Source organism: Giraffa tippelskirchi, chromosome 10 (assembly GCF_054371585.1).
Source record: "Giraffa tippelskirchi isolate mGirTip1 chromosome 10, T2T-mGirTip1v1.2.pri, whole genome shotgun sequence".
In the NCBI taxonomy this organism is placed as follows: domain Eukaryota; kingdom Metazoa; phylum Chordata; class Mammalia; order Artiodactyla; family Giraffidae; genus Giraffa; species Giraffa tippelskirchi.
Window position 1 is genome coordinate 14,077,409 of NC_137284.1, and position 26,968 is coordinate 14,104,376.

The 26,968-nt window shown below is 43.3% G+C and overlaps 1 protein-coding gene and 1 long non-coding RNA gene across 4 annotated transcripts in view; one reads left to right on the plus strand and one right to left on the minus strand.

Annotated features, from left to right (window-relative positions):
- NTM (neurotrimin) overlaps nucleotides 1–26,968 on the plus strand; it is a 961,781-nt gene that overhangs the window by 374,634 nt on the left and 560,179 nt on the right. The window lies entirely within an intron of this gene.
- LOC145524876 (uncharacterized) lies at nucleotides 1,747–4,380 on the minus strand. Its single transcript, XR_014067911.1, has 2 exons — nucleotides 4,076–4,380; nucleotides 1,747–2,445 (listed from the first exon to the last, which is right to left on the minus strand). It is a non-coding gene; the product is annotated as an uncharacterized LOC145524876 (long non-coding RNA).

Genomic DNA, 26,968 nt, shown 5'->3' on the forward strand with positions numbered 1-26,968 from the left:
TTAATACACAAATGTCTCATTCTGGACATTGGTGGGAAATTGAATGCTATTTACATTTGAAAAAAGCTGAGTCATACTTCACATTTTCTACAAGATGCTGTCTTTGAAGCAACATCCTCAGAATGCTTTGAGGAAGGAGGGAGAGAGACAGACAAAGACAGAGAGATTCTTTTCTTAAGAGAAGATTATTATCCCCAAACTTACCAGTTTGGCACACTCAGAGCTTTTTGAATGATACAGTCTTAAAACATTTATCTACCTAGATGTGTCCTAACAGAAGCAGTGACTGCAGGAACATGAACAGATCACCCATCTCCACTGACATAAGGAGACAACCTTAAGCACTCCAGGCGTTTTATCTCTGAAAAGTTTAGTTTAGTATAATTCAAAGAGGAAGCACAGGGCTGCACCTCTGTAGCTATTGTTTGGGACAGATTCTTTGAAAACCTTCACACCTCTGTGATTCCACAGAGAACATGGCAGCCATAATGAGCAGGTTCACAGCTGAGCAAGGGAAAGCTTGAAAGCACACCATCTTACTATGCTCTTTTCCCCGTAGCACTGTTCACTGCCATATTTATAAGTCCTCTACAAAATGCTTCAGGCTTTTTAGAGAACGAGAAAATAGCTCCATGTTCATGATTTCCAGTGAAGTATTCCTGGGGCTGCAAAACCCATACTAGAGAGGCTAAGATTGCCTGGCGTTCTGGAACCCGAGAGCAAACAGAAGACAGTATTCAATTTATGCAACCCTGCAGATCTTATTCAAGTCAGAATTGGAACATGGACATTTTCATTGGCTTAACAACTGGTCTTTCATCACCCTCTTCTCCTAGCTCTTATCTCTTTCTCTTTTTATTTCTAACTCATTTGTTTGCAGAATGAGTTTATAACAACAGTTCTGTTTGCATATAGTAACAAATTCATAACTATATAAAGCAAATTTGCAAGCGATTAGAAAGAAGGCCATTTTTCCGCAGGAGGCTAGTTGCCTGACAGTGTTTAAGACCTTTCTCATGATGTTAATATTTGTGCTTGTCAGGGCTTATTTTCATAGCTGCTACCAAAATGTTCAGGAAAGCGTATACTTCACCCAGGCCACTCATTTACCTTCTTGAAATTGATAAGCTCGGAAGAAAGAATCCATTGTAACTTTGATCCCAAATGGATTTCTCTCTCCAGGAAGGAATCCAAGTTTCATTTTATGTTTAGTGCTTTTTAAGGTATTCTTCATGGGAGGGAGAGGGTGATGTCAGAGTGTTAATGAAAAAACTAAATAACTCTCTGAACATGAACCCATCATCTGAAAAACAGAAGCTAATTTTGAATTATTAAAGGAGGCTGGATCACAACTCACCACTGAGAAGCAGAGGGAGGGAAAATGGTGTTTGGGAAGTCCAATTATTTCTAAACCAGAGACAGTCTTATTAAGTTGGGCAGAAAATTAATTAGGCTAATTAGAAAACCACATTGGAATTCAGCAAGGAGTTATGAGAGGCTGCATGACAACACAGGGTGTGGGGGAGAGGGAGCAGGTATGGGGAGAGTGAGATGGGTTTTTCAGGGAGCAATTGGGGGGTGAGTCACACTCAATGCAGTTGATCATTGGGTCACTTCAGAGGAAGCAGTCATGTTTTTATGGACTTTCTGTTCCCAGTTGCAGGTCTTCACTGAATATTAAAAATGATATCTAGTGTATGTTATAAGAGGAAAAAAAAAAACCTAAGATTTATTCTGAGGCTTCAGTGGGATTTTATATTTATTTTGGTATTTCTGATACTCTGGTTCATCAGCATGGTGCATTGTTAAAAAGTGCTGGGTGGGTGGTTTTTTATCTTCACGGATTTATGGAGTTCTTAAAACATCTGTTCCGTCCTGATTCCCGAGCTCAGGACAAAGACGTTAGTCCCGGGAGGTGTCGATCGCGGGGCTGTGTCGATGCACTGACGTTGGCAGAAGCTGATGGAGATCATTCTGATGAGAGGCAGTGGTGATGGGCTGGGGAGGAGGGGCCAGGATTCCTGCTCCGGGAAAAGACTCAAGGAAACCGGGCCCTGAGACACGGCTTGGCGCTGCGGACACCCGGACTCTCGAGTGAGGCAGGAGGGGCCCCAGGGTGGGGGGGTATAGGAAGGTGAGTGGACTGGGGAGCCCTGTTCCCCGGAAGCCATAGCCCGAGAACAGGGCTCTGTCCGTGACCTCTGTATCTATCCAAAGGTCCTGTTATGGTGACTCCGTTTTCAGTGGGTCCCCGGCAGAGGAGGCCTTGTTCAGTTCCTAGGGAGTGATTCCTACTGCTCTTGTTGCTTTCTGGTGTTTTAAGTTACAACCCAGACCAGTTCAGCAGGATGGAGAGACTCACCAAAGCAGAGACTGTTTCCGTGTGGGGGTAGCATTATGATGGAACAGCTGAGGAAAAGAGAGGCTGCCGCGGATCAGAGACTCCTTGAAAGAAGCAAGCAAGATGGGACCAAACGGACAGTTTTAATACCCCTTGTGCGTCAGAGGTTTTCTCTGCAGGCTAGGCCAATGTACGAGGTGCTGTTAGTCACATTATGTTGTTGTTATTTAGTCACTAAGTCATAAACGGCTTTTGTGACCCCATCTTCTGTAGCCCACCAGGCCTCTCCGTCCATGGGATTTACCAGGGAAGAACACTGGAGTGGGTTGCCATTTCCTTCTCCAGGGGATCTTCCTGACCCAGGGATGGAACCTGCATCTCCTACTCGGCAAGTAGATTCTTCACCACTGAGCCATCTGGGAAACCCATTTGTCACATTATACGGGGAAGGTAACTGGTATTTTGGCAATCAAGGTCTTATGGGATCCACACCTAATAAGAAGAGGAAGCTGAAATTCAAACCCAGGGGTTGTATGGATTGAACGTTTGTATCTCCCCAAATCCATAGTTTGAAGCCCTACTCCCCTGCCACATGGTGGTTTTTGAGATGGGGCCTTAAGGAGGTAATTAGGGTTTGATACAGTCAAGAGGATGGAGCCCTCCTGATGAGATGAGCACCCTTGTCAGTAGAGGAACAGAAGGAGAGACATTTCTCTCTCTCTCACCACATAAGGGAGGAAGAGCCAGGTGAGGTCACAGTGAGAAGCAAGCCAGGAAGGGGGCTCACCAGACCCCGGCCCTGCTGGCAGCCTAACCTCACACTCCAGCCTCCAGAACTTGAGAAAACACATTTCTGCTGTTCAAGCCCCCCAGTCTTTTGTTAGAGCTGCTGCTGCTGCTACTAAGTCACTTCAGTCATGTCCGACTCTGTGCAACCCCATAGACGGCAGCCCACCAGGCTCTGCTGTCCCTGGGATTCTCCAGGCAAGAACACTGGAGTGGGTTGCCATTTCCTTCTCCAATGCATGAAAGTGAAAAGTGAAAGTGAAGTCGCTCAGTCATGTCCCATGCTTCGCAACCCCATGGACTGCAGCCCACCAGACTCCTCTGTCCATGGGATTCTCCAGGCAAGAGTAATGGAGTGGGTTGCCATTGCAGTGGGTGCTAATCCATGTCTAACTGTCATCAACATGGAGGCTGCAAAGAGTGATGAGTTTGACTTGGGATCTTAGGAATTGCGGTTCAGGAGATGCAGATTTGGGTAAAACCAAAAGAGTATAATGGGGAAGAGAAAGCGTCAGGCAGGGGCTGTTAAAGTTGCCCAGAGAAAATTGTGATTGACAAAACTCAGTCATTAAGGACTCATGAGATGTGTTAGGGCCGGGCCCGATAAGTACTCTGTGTTTCTGGTAGGTGTCCTGGATGCCTTTGTCAGGACAATAAGAGGTCAGAAGGTCAGAGTCCACCCAGGCTGAGATGTATGTAAGTCATGCTTCCTCAATGGCCTCCGCTCCGTTCCAGAGAGCTCTCTTAGCCACCCTGTCTCCATTTCTATTTTCCTTTCATGTATGCCAGGTTCGTTTTTCTCAAAGTCCCTGACCTTCAGCAGCACTTCAGTGCCTCCAGGAGCTCCCTCAATAGTAACTGGACTCTGGACATTGTTTGCCTCCTTTCTTATAGCAAGGGGTGAGGAAGCCCAGGGGTGATGGGATGATGGTAATATGTCCTACTGACCTGGAGGAGGACGTTACTTTCACCTTCCTCAGTGGGGTTGGAGGGGGTGATAAAAATGATCTCAATCGCTGGATTTAAGATACTGGGGCACAGGTTCAAAACAAGGCCAAGGGGTCCGAGTTCCAAGTGTCCTTCATCATTGTAGCTCAGAGACACAGGCCAAAGGGCAGTGTGGCCTCCCTGTTGGATGGGGCCAAGTCAGAACTGCATGCTGGACAATGACGACCTTACTTTGTGGGTCTGACACTGGACAATCAGCCCACAGTCCCCTGGGCCACCAGGTGCCCTGGCCTCCCAGCCTCTCCTTGGCCCAGGCCCCCTCTGAGGTCATCCTCTGCAGTCACTAGGTTTGCCTGTCAAGCTGGTCTAGTAACAAGACAGGAGTCAATTATTTCTCCCCAATAGACTGCTCCCTTGTCTATTCCCAGCCTCCCAGGTGACCCCATTATGATAATGGCCCGGCCTGGCTGCTCTCAGAACAGGTCTGCTGGAGAAGTGAGAGCCTCCTTGAAACGTGCGTTACAGAGAGGTTGGCATTGATGGCTCTGTCCCCGCTGGCTCTGGCCAGAAGACTTCTGCCTCCCCACTGTCGCTGCTGAGCGATGCTGTGTGCTTATTCAACCACACGCTGCTGGCATTCGGGGACACCCACTGCACCATCCCTTCCAACAACAGGCTCGATCTGCTGACACTCAGGGAGATGGGTGGGTTCAGACTGCAAAATGTGCTGCTATCACTCCGGCCTCCCCAGCTGAACTCAGTCTTTAGAGCAGGTGCCCAAGTTTATGACTTCAGGTGTATGAGGGTGTCCCTCCCTCCGGACCTCGATGAACACACCTTTCTATAAAACCTAGGCAGCCTGCTGCTGCTGCTGCTAAGTCGCTTCAGTCGTGTCCGACTCTTAGCGACCCCATGGACTGTAGCCTACTGGGCTCCTCCGTCCATGGGGTTTTCCAGGCAAGAGTACTGGAGTGGGGTACCATTGCCTTCTTCGTAGGCAGCCTGACTGCAAAGCTTTAGGATAAAAAAAATTAGCAAGTCAGACAGTCATCCGGATATTTGATTTAACATCAAGCATCTTAGTCTTTCCAAATATTTGAGTATGTTAATATTGTGATAGTGCAACCAAAGAAACATTGTGAGAAGGTGATTGAGTGCTTCAATAATCTCCAATAACTTTCAAACAGTCTCATTCTCAACCTCTGGCAAGCTCCCCATCCTTGGTGTGCACGCAAGTCACTGACTCAATGCAAGCAGCTGAAAAGTAGTGATAGAATATTTAGCCAAGACTAAAGCTAAATTTTGAGATACTTTAAAACACAGAGATTAAATGTATGCCACATGCGATAAGCTATTCAGTTAAGGGGATTATATTATTCAAGCAATTTATAGCCCTCAACAAATTACTTTGTGTTCTGGGTGTGATAAAATCCATACACATGTCTGAATCCAGAAGAACATATTATACACCCCAGGTTCTTCTTCCTAGGCTCATGTTGCTTTGCTTGGGATCCATAGGCAAATCTTTTTTTTTTTTGGATCCCTTCACAATTTCCTTTTCTCCTCCATTCTGCAAGCTGCTTTATATAGTGCATGTCCCTGTAGTTCTGGGATAATTTATTATTTAATTATGTAACCATTATATAATTCTTCAGCTTCAGCCTTCAATGTTTCTATTGTTGTTAATGTAACTGCTATGGAGGCATGTAAGTTTTATTTATTGTTTCCACCGCAGAGCTATAATTATGTAACTCTGCAATTCTGCAACTATTATTTCTATTTGTTTAATTACATAACTATAAGGATATTAAACCTCTAAAACATTTGGTGATAGATTTATGCAGAAGATGCTAGGAGACAGCAATAATAATGATGTATCAAAGCAATAATAAAACTAAATAATAGTATTAATATTAATATTAATGGCAATAACAGTAATAAGCCACAACATTACCATTTGCTTTTCCTTCATGCTGTCTTTGGTCCCTTTAATGGGTTCCTTCCCAAATCTCTGTGGTTAATTAGCTATAGAGCATTTGGTTCTCAGCAGTGGGTGCAACCTCATTTCCAGACTTTACCTGGCAAGGCTGTGCATTATAGAACACCAGATGGAACGGATCTGTTCTGTCCTTTATATAGGGTTGGGAGTGGGCAGATTTCTTTCTTCCCCCCTGTCACCTGGGGACCTTCCATAGTTAGGATGCCCTGTGCTGAGACATGCAGGTGCTGAAGGATCCTACGAACCTGAGATGTGTCTGGGGTGCAGGTGTGTGCCCTGGAGGAGCTGTCCTGGTGAGAAGAGCCTGAGTTTTGGAAACAGACAGATCTGGATTGCATTCTGGCTCTACCACTAGCTAGGTGACCTTGAGCAAGGTTGCCTGACTCCTTTGGACCACAGTTGCCTCATAGTTAGATTGTCAGTTGTGGACATCATATCTACATGACTGTGAGACTATGGTGAAGATGAAACACACTAATGGCTGCAGATGACGAGGGCTTCTGTGGGTGCCTGTGGGCACTACTGTTCTGGACCTACAGTCGGATGAGAGTTGGAGGGAAAGCAGAGCTTGAATTTGTTACTTCCTATGAATTACCTTGTTCTAACCTTCTCAGCTCAACTCCCTCCCTCCCAGATCCTAAAAGTAATTGTAATAGTTAAAGAGCTAATAAGTTGCCAGCAATCAACACATGCCAGATTCCTTACCCACATAATCTGGTCAATCATCATGACCACTCGGAAAGGTAAGTATGATTACTATCACCTCATGGAGGAAATTGAGACACAGGGAGGTTAAGAGCGGATCAGAGTCCTCCTTCCTTATTGGTGGTGGTACCTTGTTGAGCCCCACCATGCCTGTCTTCATGCACATATAGCATCTGCATCTAGAAGTAGCAAAATGAGTGCCTCCTCCTCTGAACACAGGTGCCTCCTTCCCCTCTCGCCCTATTCCAGTCCATTCCCCTGCAGAAGAGCCTATAAATCACCTAAAAGTGTAAATCAGATGCCACCGTTGTTCCTTTTCAGCCCTCCAATGGCTTTCTGTTACTCTAAAACCATAACCCCTTGTCAGGGTACATCTGAGCATCTTCATGATGTGACCCCTGCTTTCCTCTCCAAAGGCACCTCCTCCCGCTCTCCATCGTTTGCCAGGCCCCGGACACTTCCAGACTGTGCCAACCAAGCCCCACCCCTGTCTCCCTCGGGTCACTGCACTCAGTTTCCTATGCCTAGAATGCTTTGTACCTTCTCATCCTCTATGTCTCAGCTTATATATAATCTCTTCTAAGAAATTTCCCCTGAGGACTTCCCTGGTGGTCCAGTGGTTAAGAACCCACATGCCAACTGGTTCTGGAAGATTCTATATGCGCCACAACTGCTGGGCCTGCGCTCTAGAGCCTGTGCCCCACGAAAGGAGACGCCAGTACCATGAGAAGCCCATGCACCACAAGTAGAGAGTACCCCCCATTCACCACAAGGAAAGCCTGCACACAGCGATGAAGACACAGTGCCATCAAAAATAAAAGTTGGCTAATAAAAAGAAATTTCTCCCAAAAGCTTTACCTAAACTATTCTCAGCCCCACGTCCTATTCATTAGTAAGCGTCTTGTTTCACGTGTAACGTGTACTGTCCCTCCATTGGTTTTATTCTTCTGATCATCTGTGTTCTTCAGGGTGTCTTCCACTAGGACATAACTTCGTGAGACCAGGCACTGTGCCCAGTTTGTTCATTGTCAGACCCTGGCACAGGGCTCAGGATCTCTACCTCGGTGAAGATTGGCTTATGGAAGGAAGGACAGTCTGCCTGCGTGTGGCCATAGGTGTCCGTGGGCTTTAGTTCATGCGAAATGGGGAGAAAGGAGATTGTATTTTCATGTGGGGTATTGATTAACACTCGAGACGTGACACAGCACCCAGCTCCAAAAGCGTAGACGTGGATGGGAGTATGTTGGAGCCGGGAGCTGGGAGCAGGGCAGGATGTTCATACAGTTGGCTGGGGAGACGGTGTTGGGGAGAAGGCAGCAGAATCAGAGGCCCCAAGAGGCCGAGGGGAGAGTACCCCTTGCTCCATGAAAGTGAAGAGAATCAGGTTTGTTGTTCTAAACTGACATCTGGTTGAATCTCTGGGATTCAGAACAGCTGCATTCCCAGGGGTCACCACAGACCCCCCCTTATGCCAAGAGTATCTCTTGTTTGTACAATTGCCACCAAAAAACTCCCTCCAACCAATCTCTGTTATTCCACCTGTTATTTTATTGAAACATTTTCCTTCCTTGGGTTATATATCTATGTGTAATCTTAAAAATATGTGTTGTTACGTATAGTAATGCGTTCTTTCTCCTTTCCACTATTTTCCTTTTCAGTCAGACACTCTTCACTCTTACCCATCACATTTCAGTCACAGCCACATGAATAACAGGGAGGATAAATGTTCAGACCCGGCCTCCTTGTCCCCTTCTTAATTCCCATTTTTCTTCTTACTTCACCTTCATGAGGAGATTCCTCTCCCTCTGCCCCGAGGTCTTTGTTACCATAACTTTATCTTCTTCAAAATCATTGTTTGTTTGTTTGTTTCTATTATTCACTGATGTGACCAAGATGGAATCACTTAATTAGTTTATATCATCTCTCTGCATGTTTTCTTTTACATCCAGAGCTATAGGTAAGGAAATAAATGTCACATAAAGGTTAATAATTCAAGCTCCAGATTCAGTGTAAGCTCCTAATCTCAGGTCAAGGGCAAGTTACTTGACATTTTGGACCTCAGTTCCTTCTTCTCCAAAGTCTTACCTCACTCACAAAGGCTGTGAGAGTTAAACACGGCGATCTACACAAAGTGCTTAGTGATTTCTCCGGACATCCTTAGTAGTAGTAGTTTTTGTAATAAGGAAATCATGTGTGGTCCTAATAGCACCAGTAGACAGTAAGTCCTGGTTCCCAACCTGTGAGACCCAGACCCCAGGGCAGTGTGGGCTGGATAAATGATATGACCTAGATATTGTTAAATTGTTACCTTTCATTGGAGTACACCTGGTTTGCAATATTGTGTCAGTTTCAGGCATACAGCAAAGTGATTCAGTGTATATGTATATATTTTCTTTACCTGGGAAGCCAGTGTGTACATGTGGGCTTCCCTGATGGCTTCACGGGTAAAGGATCTGCCTGCCAATGCAGAAGATGCAGGAGATGTGGGTTTGATCCCTGGGTTGGGAAGATCTCCTAAAGAAGGAAATGGAAACCCTCTCGAGTATTCTTGCCTAGGAAATCCCATGGACAGAGGAGCCTGGCGGGCTACATACATTCCATGGGGTCGCGAAGAGTCAGACTCAGCTGAGTAACTGAGCGCAAGCATGCTATTTATGCGTATATATTTCAGATTATTTTTCATTATAGGTTATTAAAAGTTATTGAGTGTAGTTTCCTGGGCTATACAGTAAATACTTGTTTATTTTTTATGTAGTAGTTTGTACCTGCTAATCCCATAATTAGCATGACTAATCTCATAATTGTATCTGCTAATTATCCCTCCTTCCTTCCCCCTTTGGTAACCATAAGTTTATTCTCTATGTTTGCGAGTCTGTCAATGTTTTGGATTCCACGGACAAGGGGTATCATATGGTATCTGTCATTCTCTGTTGGACTTACTTCACTTTACTATGATAATCTCTAGGTCCATCCATGTTGCTGCAAATGGCAATGTTTCTTCTTTTGTTATGCGTGAGTGGTATTCCATATGGGATGTCTTCATAAACCAATTGTCTGTCGATGGGCGCTTGGGTTGTTTCCATGTCTTGGCTATAGTAGAGAAGTATGCAGTTGCTGTTATATTTAATAAAAACCTCATTTACATGCTGCTGATTTCTTTATATAAAAGTAAACTTGAGTAGGGAAGGTGGAGGGTCTTGATATCCAAACAGGTTGTTAACCATTGGCACAAGCTACTGAATCTCATTCTGTGTGTGTGTTACATGTCACAGGTTCCAGGAGAGCGTATCAGAGCCACAGCAATTCAGTGTTAGTGGCTTCTGTCCTGTAGCTGGTCCTATTATCTTGCAGAGATTCTCCTCAATTTAAATTTTCACACTCAGATCTGAATCCCCTACACTTTTTTTCCACTCTATCAGTTCTTATTTTATTCCCCAATGATTTGGCATTTTAAGTTTTTTTAAGGCAAAATGTCTTCTACTGAAACTATTCTTTCAATTAGGAAGAAAAGCACTCAAATCCTTTTCAAGCTTCATACCTCTATGAAAATGCCAGCAGAGAAACCCAGCATAAAAACAAGAGGAGAAAGGACACAAGAAGGAAGGAAAAAGAAGGAAATGAAAGAACAAAGAAGACAAATAAGTGTCTATCAGCAGCTAGTTTCTGGTATCTGTAAAGCACTTACTGTTTTCATTTTTATGGGAAGTCAAAATAGGTTGAGTTCATTAACGGTAGGCATTTGGAACATGCTGTCCTGTCGTGAGAAACTCTGCATGACCCCAGCTAAGGAGCAAACTTATTAACTCTTTTTTTCTTATTTGTTTTTTTTTTACAAATGAGGCACAGAAATTCAGAGCACTGGCGAGAAGAGCTCAAGGTGACAGCCAGTGACTCGAGTCTTGGGTTCCAAACGCTGTGCTCTTCTTACTTGTCCACGAGGGGAGGCGGAGAGGAGAGCATCAGTCATATCTCTGCCCTTCGGATTCTGAACCGACTGAGAACTAGACTAAGTCAGATGACAGTGTCAGCTGTGTCCCTGGTGATAAATGCCCTGCAGCCCCGGACAGACTAGCATCGCCATTGCAGGGCCCCTGCTGGTCGGCATTGCTCCCCGGGCGGTGAGGGGGTCACTGGATCCAGGGGCACCTGTCCAGCCAGAGCACAGGTGCTCAGGACCTCTCCTAGACAGACCAATCCAATGGGGCTCTCCTCTCCTCCGGTAAGAGTGAGTGTGAGTGAGAGGGAGCTGGGCAGGGGAGCAGGGCATGGAGAAGTGTGGCTCCAACTCAAGTTTCCTCTTGGAAATAGGAGGCTGAGGCAGGGTCCAGATAGTCCATGTTATGCTTCTGTTTGCTTCTTTCTCTTTTTTTTTTGACATGGTCCATTTTTTAAGTATTTATTGAATTTATTACAATATTGTTTCTGGTTTTTTTTTTTTTATATTTTGGTTTTTTGAACATGAGAGATGTGGGATCTTAGTTCCCTGAGCAGAGATCAAACCCACACCCCCTGCAATGGAAGACAAAGTCTTAACCACTGGACCACCAGGGAAGTCCCTGCTCATTTAGTTTCCATTAAATCCTTTACCCGATTGCCAGGCAGCACAATTCACATCCCCAATCACCTGGATTGCTCCTCCCCTGACGGGGGAGCTGGGGTGGCCAGACTTGAGCAGGATTAGATTTTTCTTCCCTCCTCCATCTGTACATGAGTTTGAGCAAACTCCAGGAGATGGTGAGGGACAGGGAATTCTGGCGTGCTGCAGTCCATGGGGTCGCAAAGAGTCGGACACCACTGAGCAACTGAACACATCTGCACAGAAGGTGCAAAAGGACATTAAGGTCAAAGCGAGGAGGAGCGGGTGTGACTCCAGACCCAGCCTCGCTTTACAGAGCTGACGTGGTCCGCACAGTGGGAACTCTCCCATCAGCAGCAAAAGTATCCAAGTCCCAAAGGATAGAAGAAGAGGTCTCTGGGTTCCATAGACAGGGTGACTTTCTTTGCCTGAGTTCTTAGGCAAGTCTGGTTGGAATTAAGTGTTTACTTTGAGGACTTCAGGGTTAGGATTACTTCTGAGCCCTGGCTTCATAAGTCATGAGATTTTCCTAATAAGAAATAAGTCTGCTAAGTTAAATCAATAGCCTGTGGGTGGAAATGATAGCTTCTGCAGGCAGAAATCCCCAGCTTCTGAGCTGGCAGAAACCTAGTCGGAGCTTCTTGAAGTATCCTCTGCACTGTCTCTGTTCCAGGGCTTTGTCTTTGATCCCTGGAAGGACTGGGGACACTGGCCCTTCACAACTTTGCTTTCAACTTCCTGGGTGGGGTGGTGAATGTCACTGCTTGCAGCCGCATCTCTGTCAGAAAGGCCCACCATTAAGGGAATCGTGTCTCTGTGTCCCCAGAGCCAAAGCCCAGAACATTTTTGTTCTTTGTTCTTTCTGCTGCTGCTGTGCATGGCACACTGGTTTTTGTAGATGCTTAGATCCAGGTTGATACTCCATTTCACAATCATTGTAGCCATGGCGACTGGAATGCTGAAATCCTCTAAGCATGTGCCCACCTCTCTGAAAGATCCGCAAATGCTGATCACCACCAGCTGTAAAACTCACAGAACAAACCTGGCAATAAAAATATGTTGTCTCTTGGTACAAGTCATCATGGAAATTCTCAAAACGCTGCCTCCATCTGACTGTCAAATTTTTATAAAGTGTGTTACTCTTGGTCCTGCTGGCAGTCAAAGGTGACTTGGCCTCCCTGTGGTTCTGCAAGCCTGCTGCTGTGCATCAGGGTTTCAGGGCTTGTGCTCTGAGCAATATCGCTTAAATAGGTGACCTGGTGGGAATGAAGATGCCAGCGTTTCTAGATCCCTGGCTGACAGCCAGCAGGAAACTGGACTCAGCCTTTCAGTACCCAGGCAATAATTCTCCCAGTCACCCACGGAAGACTGAATGGTCTTTCCCCATTGGAACCTAGAGGTGACATTAAAGCTGGCTGACACCACCATTTCAGCCTTGTGAGGTCCTACACAGACCACCTAGCTAATTCATAAGGGCTCTTGATCCCTGAAAACCGTGAATGCTTACATTTATGGTCATTAGTCCTGCAACAAAAGAAGACTCACACAGACGTTTATAGAAAACACCAGGGCATCAGAGACGGAGGACCAGTTCATTCTACCTGGACAGAGTGGAATATTATAGAGTGGAGGGGCTATTTCAGATAAGACTTAACAGAAGAGTAGAGATTTGCAGATAGACAAAAGGGAGAGAGGTTTGTGGCTGTGACACCCTCCAAGGCATGTTTGCAGAGTAGCTGGTGTGCTGTTGTAACTAAAGGGTGGACGCCTGTGCTCACCCTCTTGAGTCCCAATACAGCCATTCCACAGTTACATTCTTGACTTTCCCTGTGTCAAGAAATACAGTTACCCCTGTCTGAGTTTCCCATGTCAGTGATGCCCCACATACGTCACTGCCCAGAATTTTCTGTATCACTGTTTTGTATTGTTTCTTAAGACCGGAAATGCATGATTAACACCTGCAGGAAATAGTTGGGAGGACACCTTGACTTTGTCCCCGGCTGTATCTCTCCTGTCTGACGACCCTCTTCCTCACATGGTTAATGTGTGACCTCAGACTCATAACATTAGCATCCAGAAGTCGCACATTGTCCTGTCTTTATCCAAGAGTGCTGGGAAACCTGACTATGGCCCAGCTGTGAATGTTCCACTCTTCACTTCGGGTGACTAAGCAGCGCGTGCTCTTCCTTTATTATAAGGTCTGGGCCCTCGGGCTTCATTCTGTCAGCCAGGACTGCTGGCCTCCCTGTGCAATCCCCATACGTGTTTTAAAGCCTGAATTCAAGAGTGTTAAGGACCTCCGATGCCTAACATTTTCTGTCCTGCCATTTTTAAGCAAAAGAGTCAATAGCCTTGGTGTCATTGACTTTGCCTCTTTCCGCTTTTCCAAAATTGCTCTGATACTTTCCACCAAGCTTGGAGGACTTAGTTGTCAGCGAATTCTTCATAAATGTCAGTGGGAAGCCCATTTGTTCCAAGAGCTTCCCTTATCTCAATAGCTTTTATTGAGCTTCCTACCCCTCGGGCTCTGGTTTTTGCCCCTTGCAACCTCAATTTCTTCTTCCAAGCAAAATCCTAAGGATATGCGGTCTTCATTTCTTCCTCCTCCCCATTCTGTCTTCCCCTTGGGGATGTCCATTCTTAGCACTCACACTAGCCTTTGACTTCTCACACAACTGCACACACTTTCTCATGGTGGCTCAGACAGTAAAGAACCCGCCTGCAGTGCGGGAAACCTAGGTTTAATCCCTGGGTTGCCAAGGTCCCCTGGAAAAAGAAATGGCAACCCACTCCAGTATTCTTGACTGGAGAATCCAATGGACAGAGGAGCCTGGAGGGCTATGAAGTCACAAAACTCGGACACAATTGAGCAACTAGCACACTTTCTTAAGGAGCTAAACGAGTCATTTTCGATAGTTGCCTAACCATCTTTCTTTATGGCAGAATGATGTACGTTTCCCCACCTTCTGCAAAGAACAGACTTCTCTATTTGAATCATCCCAGCCAGGCCAATAGAATCTCTGCTTGCCACAGCTGTGTCCCTGGCATGAGGAATAAATGAAGAAGTCATATTTTTGGCTCCAGATATAATTTTCCATCTCTGATTTAGGTAATTATGTGGCTGCCAAGAATTGCGGCAAGTTTTTTTTTTCCCTATCACTTGCCATTAAGGGACATTCCTCAGAGCTGTTCTCCTTGTGGTTTCCAGGAATGTATTAAACTTCAGGTGAAAATAATTTGGCCTCAGCATTCAGGAGAAGCATCTCATTAATGATCTGAGTGCTGCTGTGGGCTCCATCCTTCCTAAGATACCTATGGCTCCTCAGCATTCAGGAGAAGCATCTCATTAATGATCTGAGTGCTGCTGTGGGCTCCATCCTTCCTAAGATACCTATGGCTTTTTGGGCAGACTCAGATACCAAACCTGCTGGGAGAAATCCCATGGTGTCTCATGAGAAAAGGATACGTATGTTCCCTTCCCTTTTATCCCCCTTCCCTGCACAGATTCCTAGGGCTCAGCCATGCACATCTCACATGGAGCTTTGTTTTCATGGGCATTGGAAAAACTCCTCTGAAGTTGGATGCTCACCCAGGTTATAGTCAGTCTTACCATTGCTTTTGTTCAACATCCCCAGACAGGAGCTCAGCCCAGGGTTCCCTCAGGGGAGGGCTACACCCCCAGCTAATCTGTGACTTACCAAACACAGTCAGCCACATCTTAGAAAAATATGTGGAAACACTGGGCATGGGGCCCATCCCCTGAAAATACTAGCTAGGGAGCATTTCTGTTCAACTGCGGTTGGCACCATTATCTATAAGCTCCCTTGGTTTGTAGTTTAATATTAGGTCACTTTTGCTATGTACAGCACTTTCTTAATAAAAACGGTGCTGTGTTTTCTCCCTGGAGGTGGGCTTCTTTGCTAGACAAAGATGAGATGAAATTTTGGTGATTTTTAGATAATAGGAATCCATATAACTGAAGATCTTGTCACTTTAGTTTTCCTTACTTGATAAATCCCCGAAGGGAAACATTTGACCCATGACCTCCTACCTCCCTCCACTTAAAGGGCGTGTCTTCCAGATGCTAGCTTCAATCATCTCTTCCATCCAAAAGGAATGGTCACTAGGGAACTCCTGGTACATGACATATGTTTCAACGGCCCTGTCTACCTCAGGCGCAGCATGGAAAGAACTGCATGTACTTGGCCTATTTCCTCTAGAAGACTTCAGTGTAGAATATGCAGGAATATAAGAAACCCAGTCAACATGATGCCGATGGCCAGATGAAGGCTTCTGTGCCAGAGAAGCAATGGTGATGTGACATGGGTGTGAGCCAGTGCAAGCTGTGAGGGGAGGTATGTGTAACAAGGAAGTGACTATTTGGGATGGCGTGTTGGTTAGGACAGAGTGAGTGCTTTGACAAAGATAACCTGCACTGCTCACCATTTCCAGCCAGCATCCTGCACCAAGACTCACACTAAAAGCTCTTTCCTGAAATAATGCCGATGTTCATTTCTCTGCTCCTTCTCTGCCCTCTCCTACCATCAAGGTAACAGTAGGTAACTTGAGGCTATTTGGAACAATAGTCTTGGGTTAAGCTCATTTTTAGCTGCAGGGCTGTGTCACTTTGTTTAATTGAGAAGTCTTAATGGGCCTTGGGGGCACAAAGATTTAGACTTATTTCTCATTGTTCGTCCTCTAGAAGCAATTTCAAATCGGTGAAACTCCAAATTTCTGGTACTTTTTTTTTTTTCCTGCTTCTTTTTGTCTGCAAACCAGCTCATTCTTTCTTGAAATACTTTGCCAAACACAGCAAGGGAAAATCAACATATGCTAGCATTCTGGCTCTTTCCAAGCACTTTTCCAAGATGCACAGAGTCAGTAGGCACCGCGTCTGCCTTCCAAGCTAGCAAGGGTGACCGTTTTACCAAATGTTTCACTGCAGCAGAGCAGGGATTTCCAGCTTGCTTGATCTGTCTCCTCACTGCCTACTGCAAAACTGCTAAGCTCCTGTTGGAGAATTTAGATATATTATGGCAGCATGTACTTCAAGGCCTGAGTTTCTGTCTTGTTTCAGGTAATGCTAGCAGCTGCAAGAATCGAATCCCCACATTTTCATGGCATAACCAAGTGAACATTATTTTTGCATACAAGTTCCATTGCAGGTGTTCTGGGTCAGGAAGCCTGGCTCTCCTCTACTTGGTAAAGCAGAGATTCAGGTTCCTTCTGTCCTGTGACCCATATGTTCCAGGGCCTCCAAGTCTTCAGCTTCTAGCCAACTGAGGAGGAAAGGGCAGTGGCCTTGATGAACCAGCCTTGGAAGTGCAACTTATTACTTGTTCTCAGGCTACACTTCCCTGGAACTCAGTGAATGGCTGGGCCAAAGTGTGAGGAGGCTGGCAAGTGTGGTCTCTGTCTGTGCAGCCACTTCCCAGTGACAACAGTACACTGTGAAGGTCATAGCACACATTTTGGTGGTAGGAAGCTGTTTCTGCCATATATGGAAAAAAATTGTGGACTTAAAAAATATTCACAACCTGAAATTTGAGAGTTACATTTTATTCGGTGGGAATCTTTAGGACTTCAAGCCGAGGAGACAACAGCTCAGGTAACCCTGAAAGAACTGCTCCAAGGAGGCGATGGGAGGAGCCAGGTTACTTAAGAACTTTGTAACAAAGGGCAGGTAGTCTGAATTCAAAAGATGATTGCTAATGAAAGAAGACCGGATATCTCAAGTTAAGGAAGTTAGCACTTTTCTATGTATGGGAAGATGCAAGAGTCTGGGCTCACTGAAATCTTTGCTTTGACATGCACCTCACCTATGCGGAGCCAGCATCCTGTGTTTTCACATCCTGAGCTTCCTGAGGGCTCACCGTGGGGAGTGGCTACAGTCTGGTGGCTGTTGATGATAGGTATTTTTTTTCATCCCTGAGTTCTCTCAGCGCCCACCAGCTCACCATCCATGGTGGCTGATGACTGTGACATCCTTTGTTTACTGATAAAGCAGGAAATATTCCATTTCTCAAGTTTCAGAAGAAATTATTGAGTTCTACTATAGAAGGAAAATGAATATGCAAGAATACTTACACATATTGTGTGTACATATGGATACTATATATGGATACTGGATATCAGTATATAAATACGACAATGACATTACGTGTATATATATATATATATATATGGAATATAACAGTTTCACCAATACCTCTCTCTGCAGGCCTGGGTCACTCAACTTGGTCTTGGAAGAGGGAATGTCAAGGAGAAACACTAGGCTCTATGAAAAAAACGCACATCTTAACACACACCGTACCACACAGTGTACATGAAGATCTTTTTGTGAACAATAGGATTCCAGTTCATCTTTATGATTCAAGGGCTCTTCCTTTTTGGTTTTGAAATATATAAGCATGAATCGCCATGCTCGATTCTTTGTGAGTAGATGCTTCACCATATGGAGTCCTGGTGTTAGTCCGAACGGAAGCATCTGCAGCAGATTCTTCTCTCCTGTAAAACAGTCATATTCTTAGGAGGAGTTTGAAGCAGATGCCTGCTTCTGCACAGTGTGCTCTGAGTCTGTGCATTTGCTCCAAAATATGGCATCCAAAAAACCAGAGAACTTCACTCTCACTTTTACAAAAACGACTCCCCAGTATTGCTTGCCATGCAGGTAACTCACTCTAATTACCTGGCAAATTGATATTGCTCAGAAATTGCAGGTGCTCCCAAGTTTCTGGTTGCTTCAGGAATTTCTACATTGTACTAATGTAATAACAAAGTTTTTCTCCAGTAAGTGACTGTGAATGTCCCAGCATGCACTTCCATTAATAGAAACACCACAGTTTTTACATTAATCATAAAGGGAATTGATAATTGTCTATGGGAGTTCTACCTATGAGCAAAAATGTTTGACCCAATTATGCTGGCATGGTGTGGGATGAATATATTGAATCATGATACATCTATCATCCGTGGATTTCAGGGGAAGAGAGGAGCTATCCCAAGGGAATACGCCATGAGTGAGCAAGTGTTAAAAAAATTTAAAAACTGATAATACTGTCATTACATCATCTGTCACAGCTCAGAAATCTAATCCTACTCAATGCAGGAGATGAAAAGGTAAACCAGTATGTTCAGTAACATTAAGCACCTGTCATTCAAATCCCAGAATCCAGATGGATTTGTAGAAAAGCAAGATACACCTTCCACAAGGAGCTGAAACCGCCATTCCTGGCTTGTGATTAGCCTTCTAGGAGGTTAAACGGGAGCTAATGCAGCTGCCTCCATGCACTTATAGTTTGCAAAAAGATAAGCTGCCAGTCTTAGCTCAAAAGCCATCAACTACATTCTTTTCAACTTGAAGTTTAAGGTTTGATTTAGAGTTGATAAAATTGAGCAAGTGTGGCTGATCAGACTTAATTCCACAATGAAGTTCCTTTTCACATATGTAACTACTCAAAGGCTGAGGGATTTTTTGTTTGTTTGTTTGCAATGAATTAGAGTAGAAAGCAATTACAGAGTAGAAAAAAGAGCATTTTAGTAGCAGTCAGGAATGCTGCTTGTATCACAAAGTACAAAATTCCCTCAAATTTTATATTCATTTATAAAAAGAGTAATTGAACCAGACATATATTTTTTTAAGCTGAGGAAGAAAGCAGTTTTATTATTGAATAGTGTATTAGTCGCTAAGTTATGTCTGACTCTTCGTGATCCCACCCATGGACTATGGGCCACCAGGCTCCCCTCTCCATGGAATTCTCCAGGCAAGAATACTGGAGTGGGTTGCCATTCCCTTCTCCAGGGGACTCAAACATGGGTCTCCTGCATTGCAGGCAGATTCTTTTTTTTTTTTTTTTCTTATAAATTTATTTATTTTAGTTGGGGGCTAATTACTTTACAATATTGTAATAGTTTTTGCCATACATTGACATGAATCAGCCATGGGTTTACATGTGTTCCCCTTCCTGGACCCCCCACCCACCTCCCTCCCCATCCCATCCTTCTGGATCATCCCATTGCCCCGGCCCTGAGCCCTTGTCACATGCATCGAACATGGAATGGTGTTCTGTTTCACATATGATAATATACATGTTTCAATGCTATTCTCCCAGAACGTCCCACCCTCACCTTCTCCCTCAGAGTCCATAAAATTGTTCCATGCATCTGTGTCTCTTATTCTGTCTCGCATATAGGGTTATCGTTACCATCTTTCAAATTCCATATATACGCATTAGTATACTGTATTGTTGTTTTTCTTTCTGGCTTACTTCACTCTGTATAATGGGCTCCAGTTTCATCCATCTCAGTAGAACCGATTCAAATGTATTTTTTTTTAATGGCTGAGTAATATTCCATTGTGTATATGTACCACAGCTTCCTTATCCATTCGTCTGCTGATGGACATCTAGGTTGCTTCCATGTCCTGGCTATTGTAAACAGTGCTGCGATGAACATTGGAGTACACGCGTCTCTTTCAATTCTGGTTTCCTCAGTGTGTATGCCCAGCAGTGGGATTGCTGGGTCATATGGCAGTTCTATTCCCAGTTTTTTAAGGAATCTCCACACTGTTCTCCATAGTGGCTGTACTAGTTTGCATTCCCACCAACAGTGTAAGAGGGTTCCCTTTTCTCCACACCCTCTCCAGCATTTATTGCTTGTAGACTTTTGGATAGCAGCCATTCTGACTGGTGTGAAATGATACCTCATTGTGGTTTTGATTTGCATTTCTCTAATAATGAGTGATGTTGAGCAGATTCTTTACTGTCTGAGCCACCAGGGAAACCCTGTCTTAAATCAGAATGTGATCATATCACAGGCAGTCCATTAAGAGATTGTAAAAATGGAAAGTAATTGCACCCCCTTACATAGCTAAGGAGATACAGCCCCTTACACACATGTTCTCAAGGTGAACAATAACTAGTCCCCTAGTGAGAGGACTCGGAAGTACCTTTTGTGGCACAAAGTTGTGAGCCACATATTTAAAAATCTCTGTGCTGTGTGCTTAGTTGCTCACTCGTGTCTGACTCTTTGCAACCCCATGGACTGTAGCCCGCCGGGTTCCTCTGTCCATGGGGATTCTCCAGGCAAGAATACTGGAGTGGGTTGCTCTTGTGTATTATAATGGTAAAACTCGCATCTTGATCATATAGACGTTTAAGTCTCATTTTGTCTTCCTCTTCAATACCGGCTCCCCTTCCTATTTTCCAGAACTGACATGAGTACCTCAAGGTTTCCAGTTAGCTGTGGTGGTAGGGAGAATTCACAGATGCCCCTCAGGTTCTCACCCTGGTGTCCATGTCCATGGAAACCTCTATGAGGGAGGGCAGGAATGTGAATGAGATGAGATCTCCTGTTATTGCCCCCTTGGCTAGGTTCTGCTATATGGCAATGCAGTCAGGTTAGGTTTATAAAGTTTCCATCGTAACAGACCAGGGAGGGGTGGGGTCAGACAGGTGTGTCCCTCTTGGTCCGTAGGAAAGTGAAAAGCACTGTTGTGAACTGCCGATGAAGACCATGTGCTAAAGATTCCCGCAGTCAGCCTCTAGAAGCTGGGAGTGGAACCAGCTAACAGGTAGCCAGAAGGCAGGTCCCTCGGCCCAACAGCACAGGAAGAGCATCTGCTCCAGCTGTCAGCTGGAGGAGAAATAGGAGCCTCAGATGAGATCACAGGCATGAGAGCACAACACCATGTGGGCAGCCTGGGCAGACTGAGCAGTGGACTCAGGGACCTCTGGCCCATGAAAATGTAAGATAATAAATGTTCTATTGTTCTAAGCTGCTAACTCTGTGATAGTTTATTATGCAGGAAAAGAAAACTAATATACCTGTATGCAATATTTCGAAAGAATGTTCAACTCATTCTCTTTTCATTTTATGTTCATTCACTTTTACAAAAGATGCTTATTAAGCAGCTGCAAAATGATCAATGGCCTGCTAGGTACCAGTGATATGACATAGTCCCTGACCTTGAAGAGTTGCAGGTTATGATGGAAACTAGGGAAGAAAATAGGTATAGGAACAAAATCTGTTAAGAGTGGATCACATGTGCTCTAAGAATAGCTCACTCGTACCTGGTACAGCCAGAGCACAAAGAGGAAATAAATAAGTCTACTTATGAGATAGGGGAGATACGGGGAGTGATTCTATTATAAAATGCAACTTGAGTAAATTGTTAGAGAAGAGTGGGTGTTCTCCTGTGAAAAGGGGAGAGAAGGGCATTTTGAACAGAGATGCTATATGACTAATCATGAGATGTTTTTCTGGGCCCTTTAGGTGGGTAAGTGGGTGACAAAGGGTGCTGTGGAGGAGGCAGAAAAGACGATTGTAGAGAGTAGTGTGAATAGGAAGCCCCATCTTAGAGACGCTCCTCGAAGTGTGGTCCAAGGAGCATCAGCAGGGGCATCATCAGGGAACTTGTTAGCAAGTGCGACATCTCGGGTCCCGCCTCAATCTACCGAATCAGAATCCACACTTTAACAACCTCCTCAGGTGATCCACGGGCACTTTCATGTTTCAGAGCACAGTGATGCTGGTGAATGTGGATGCTATCCTTTACACAAAGGGAAGATATTGACATACTTCAATGCAGGTAGTAACACAGTCAGATCTATCTCTTTGAAAAAGCACTGGAAGAAAGGAGAAGGACTGACTGGAGGAGAAGGATACAGAAAGAAGAGAAACTGGCTAGAACATTATTCTTGAGTGCAGGCAAACAAAAAGAGCAGGAGCAGTGGACACAGAAGGGAGTAGAGAAAAGACAGATTCTAAGGAGGCAGATGATGTAGAATCTGAACAGACCTAGATGTGCTAACTGAGGAATACTGAGCTGTTTAGAAAGAACCTCTGGCATCTGGTAACATAACTATGTGGATGGTCATTTTCAAATGCTGGAAGTATAGGAGGAATGATGAGTTTCATCCTGGACACACTGTGTTTGAGATGCTTGGGGCTGAGGTGAAAAAGCTGCTAGGAAGAAAATGCTTGCCTCCAAGGTCACTAGGAACATCTAGGTCATTTATTTGGATGCCAAGGACTTGTAGGGTACATCTGAAGTCCTGAGAGTGAGTGAGTGCTTCCATGCTGATATTTCCAGTTCAATGGTCTCTTCTAATTTTTTTTTAAGACTTCTGGACTCAAGATTTCTCCTGGTACTTGATATCCCTTCTTCCACCTTATTAAAAGAATACTTCCAAAAACACAAGTGTATATCCAGTATTAAAAGTTTTGAAATGGGATAAGCACATCACTTTAAATTCTGATGTAAGAGATTTCTGACTTCTGAGTTAGGAAGTGATGCTGAAATGGAGGAAAATCCACCTACCCCTTCTTGTTCATGGATAATTGCAAAGAAATAAGTAATAACCATAAGAGACCAGTTAAAAGACTTGGCAGAGCCTTGTTATAATTACAAGATGAATATCATTACACCCAAGATACAAGGGAGGAAATACAATTTTTAAAATAGTTACACTACAGAATTCAGAAGACAACTTTAGAGAGTAAGTTATATATAATTTTCATATAGTCAAAAAATTCTGTGAAAAGAGTGATAAAATAGAAGATGATGTAATAGCAGATTGAGTTACACGAGTGTTTCATTATATCAAGAAATATTTAAGGAAACTAAAATTCAAGAGAAGGAGGATAGGACAGAAATAGCTTTGTAAAATGTAATCAGTGATGCAGAGAACATACTTGAGAATTTTTTTTTCCAAATTAAAAGATAAGGAACAAAGGCATGAAAGAATTAAAGTAGAAAGAAAAACAATTCCTACCTAAGGACATTTTGTGTTCTCTGAGAACATAGCTTGCCAATTGAGAACAACATACATATAATAAATAAACATTTATAAATACAGGGAAATTGAAATTAAAATATATTTGATTTACAGGAAAAAATTTGGCAAACACTAGGTGAAATAAAAAGGTCCACATAGTCAAAGCTATGGTTTTTCCAGTAGTCATGTATGGATATGAGTGCTGCTGCTGCTGCTAAGTCACTTCTGTCGTGTCCAACCCTATGCGACCCCATAGACGGCAGCCCACCAGGCTCCGCCCTCCCTGGGGTTCTCCAGGCAAGAATAATGGAGTGGGTTGCCATTTCCTTTTCCAGTGCATGAAAGTGAAAAGTGAAAGTGAAGTCGCTCAGTCGTGTCCGACTCTTGGCGACCCCATGGACTGCAGTCCACCAGGCTCCTCTGTCCGTGGGATTTTCCAGGCAAGAGAACTGGAGTGGGGTGCCACTGCCTTCTCCGATGGATATGAGTGTTGGACCACAAAGAAGGCTGAACACCGAAGAATTGATGCTTCTGAACTGTGGTGTTGGAAAAGACTCTTGAGAGTTCCTTGGACTGCAAGGAGATCAAACCAGTCCATCCTAAAGGAAATCAATCCTGAATATTCATTAGAAGGATGATACTGAAGCTGAAGCTCCAATCCTTTGGCCATGTGATTCGAGAAGCTGACTCATTAGAAAAGACCCTGATGCTGGGAAAGATTGAAGGCAAGAGGAGAAGGGGACGACAGAGGAGGAGAGGGTTGGATGGCATCACTGACTCAATGGACATGAGTTTGAGCAAACTCCAGGAGCTGATGATGGACAGGGAAGCCTGGTGTGCTGTAGTCCACAGGGTCACAAAGAGTTGGACACGACTGAGCGACCAAACAACAGCAACGGCAATGACAAGGTGAAATAAATGAAAAAAGAACATAGGGATCAGTATGAGCCTAGTCTAAATTTTAAATTATACATTAATTTATAATTGTTAAATGCTTGGCGCTATAGCAAATGCTAAATGATTCTGTTGAACTAATTTATAAAATATAGGAAAAAAACTCCACAAGCATCAAAAAGTTGATAGTGAGGCTTCCAGAATTTTGCTTCTGGCTATAAAAGATTAACTGTTGCCAGAACTCCCTCCTGCTATAACAAAAACTAGAAAATGAAGCATAACATAGAAATGAGTGTTTTTCAGATATTGGACAACAAGCAGTGAGGACGGTGATCCCTGAAAACATGAAAGCCGTCAAGGTGAACCCCAGGATCCACTTTGATTTCAGCCTAGAAGCATTTTCTGGAAGCACGCCAGTCTTGGGGAGTTGAGCAGAGATCAAAGTTCAGTGAGGCTGAGGAATCTAGGAGAAGGAATGTATGTGGAGAAAGAGCTGCAGAGATTGAAAAAGGGGTCCCTGTGATTTTGTTGGTGAATGCTAAGGGGCTTGTGCAGAATAGGGAACCTGTACAGAGACAGGGAAAAAACTGTCAGGGATTGCACAGTGGCCTAATCCCTGAACTCAGAAAAGGGCTGGGAGGTACTCAAGTTCGGACCAGCTAGCCAGATTGTCAGACATGAGGGTCATTCAGGGAAGACAGCAGAAGAATCTCAGTACAGAAAAGAAACACCAAAGGTTTTGGTTATTTAAATCAATAAACCTCAAGTTTTTATTTCTCTAAATAAAGTGTTTTCTTTTAAAAAAAATCAATAAAATTGATAAGCCCCAAGCAGACTGATCAATAAAAAACAGAAAAGACAATTACCAAAAGAGAGAGGAAAGATGGATATTACTACAGCTTCCACAGACATCAAATGGTTGATAAGGGTGTATAATAAAATCTGTATGCTGATAAATTTGACAACCCAGATGAAATGGAAAATTCCTTGAAAAACAAAAATGTTTTATATATATAGTAACAAGATATTACAATATATATATAATATATGTATAGTAAAGAAATTAAAGGCATAGTTTGAAATGGTCCCACAAATGAAATTCAAGGCCTGAATGGCGTTCCTGGTTAAACATATAAAATAATTAAGGAAGAAATAATACCAGACCTATGGAAACAATTTCAGGAAATAGAGAAGCAAGAAATACTTCTCAATTTTATAAGCTGGCATTACACTGATAGCAGAATCAAAGAAATAAAATATTACAAAAGTTATAAACCAAAATCACATGTAATCATAGACATGAAAATCTTTGACAACATAGTGAACTGAATCCAGAAATACATGAAAGTGATAATTCGTTAAGACCAGTGTATTTTATCCTAGGAACACAAGGTTGACTTAACATTTGAAAATCAACCAATGTAACTGTCCATAGTAACAAAATAAAAGGGAAAAGACTCAATAGATATAGAAAACCCATCTGGTAAAAGTCAATATCTAGGCATGAGAAATCTCTCAGCAAACCAAGATGAGAAGGTAACTTTTTCAACCCTACAATGGGCAGCTGCAGAAAATCTATAGCTATTATGTGGTGGTGGTTTAGTCGCTAAGTCATGTCTGACTCTTGGGACTGCAAGGACTGTAGCCCCCCAGGCTCAGCTCCTCTGGCCATAGCATTTCCCAGGGAAGAATACTGGAGTGAGTTGTCACTTCTTCCTCCAAGCTATCATCATATTTAGTACAAAAAGATTGTTTTTCTCTAAGATTTAAACAAGGAAAGAATGTCTGTTCTCACTATTATTTATTATTGAACTGGTTGTCCAAGCTAGTACAATAATGTAAGAAAAAGAATAAAATTTATACAGATTGGAAGGAAAGATTTTAAATTATCTGAATTCATAGGTGACATGATTGTAAACTTAAAAAATCTGAAGAAATAAAAAAAATGCTAATATAAATCAGTGAAATTGAGCAAGGCTGATTGATACAGGATCAATATATAGAAATCAAATTTCTTTCTCTACTCTAGGAATGAATTGGAAAATTCAATTTGAAGAGTCCCATTTACAATAGCATCAAAAATATGAAATATTTAAAACTGAATTTTTTCCAGTTTTATTGAGATGTAATTGACACATAACATTTTGTAAGTTTAAGGTGTACAATGTTATGATTTGAAACACATATGTATGGAGAAATGTTTACCACAGTAAGGTTAGTTGACATATCCTTCACTTCACATATTGCTGTTTTGTTCTTGTTGTCATGGTGAGACCATTAAAGCTCTACCTTTATAGTAACTTTCAAGTATACAATACAGTATTGTTAACTGTAGTTATGATGCTATGCACTCAATCTTCAGAACTTTTTCATCTTATAGATGAACGTTTACACCCTTTGACCAACATCTCCCCGTTTACTCCATCTTTGAGGTCATGGAAATTATCATTCTAGTCTCTGTTTCTATGAGGCCCAGGTTGTCCAATTCCACATATAAGTAAGGTCATATTCGGCTTTCTCTGTCTGACTTATTTAACATAATAGCCTCAAGGTCCATCCATGTTGTCTCAAATGTCAAGATTTCCTTCTTTCTCAGGGCTGAATAATATCCCATTAGATAAATAGATAGATAGACAGACAGACATCACATCTTCTTCATCCTCTTATTCCTTGATGGACACTTAGGTTCCTTCCACATCTTGTCTGTTATGAATAATATTGCAGTGAACATCAGAGTCCAGATATCTCTTCAAGATAGCGATTTCATCTCCCTCATGTATATACCTCAAAGTGAGATTGCTGGATCATATGGTAGTTCTATTTTTCATTTTTTGAGGAGCATACTATTTTCCACAGTGGCTGCACCAATTTCTGTTTCTACTTGCAATGCATGAGACTTTCCTTTTCTCCATAGCCTCTCCATCATTCTATCTCTTGCTTTT